Below are 985 nucleotides of genomic sequence, written 5' to 3'. Positions count from 1 at the left end.
TGCTTGCCGGGGCAGCTCCAGGTTCGGGGCCCACCTCACGAGGGCGACTCACACCCAGGAGGGAGGGCCCAGTTGTCCCTGGCTCTCTCCCGGGACCTCGCCCAGAGGCTGGGTCCCCCTTTATGAATGACTTTATCCCAGACAGTTTAGAGTGGACATGGCTCGAGAACTAGAAACTCCAACAGCCTCGTATTTACTAAAGACTGAGTTTGACATTAGAACCTTCCCACCCAGAGAACTGCAGGCTGTGGCGGCCCCACTGGAAAACTGCTGCATGAAGTGGCGAGAGAAAGTCTTCCACCTGACCGAGAGGGAGGGGCAGCTGGGCACTCTGCAGACCAGCCGAGCAGGTTCTGAGATCGCCCACACACCCAGCAACCCCGCCCTAGCGCGTACCCAACGCTCAACACGGACACACACGACGTGCCGTGGCCGCCCGGCAGTGCCGCTCATGCCGGGCAGACAGGAAGCGGCCTGAGCGTCCTCGATGGCACGTGGATAAGCAGTGCCACCCACCATGGGTGTCCCTGGCAACTGGATGGACAAGTGCCTCGTGAACCGCGATGCTCCCTGGCCGAGCACGAGCAGCAGGAGCCCAGGTGCCCGCAGTGGGTCCCACCTGATCTGAGACACAGGCCAGCCCAGGAGCACCCTGGGCTCTGGGGACTGGGGTCTGACCGCAAAGGCCCAAAGGCACAGCCTTAAAAGAGCCCTATGCTGCCATCCAGGGAACTGTCGGGTGCACTTAGAAGGGGCGTGATTTCTGGGGGGTCCGAAACACCCTACGTCCGAGCACCCTAGGCATTCAACATGATGCTGGTGTGGTGGGTGCCCACCACGTAGAGGCCCACAGGGCTTCCAGCCCCAGGAGAGTCCCAGAGGCCAAGCATGCCGGCGCCCTGAGGCCAACTCCCATGGACACATTGGCAAATGACATGAAAGGACCCCCAGCCTCTGATACCTGCGTTCTACAGCAAACAGCCTC

This window comes from Tupaia chinensis, unplaced genomic scaffold, assembly GCF_000334495.1.
Source record: "Tupaia chinensis unplaced genomic scaffold, TupChi_1.0 Scaffold000159_1, whole genome shotgun sequence".
Taxonomy (NCBI): Eukaryota; Metazoa; Chordata; class Mammalia; order Scandentia; family Tupaiidae; genus Tupaia; species Tupaia belangeri.
Note: the sequence above shows the minus strand (reverse complement) of the source record.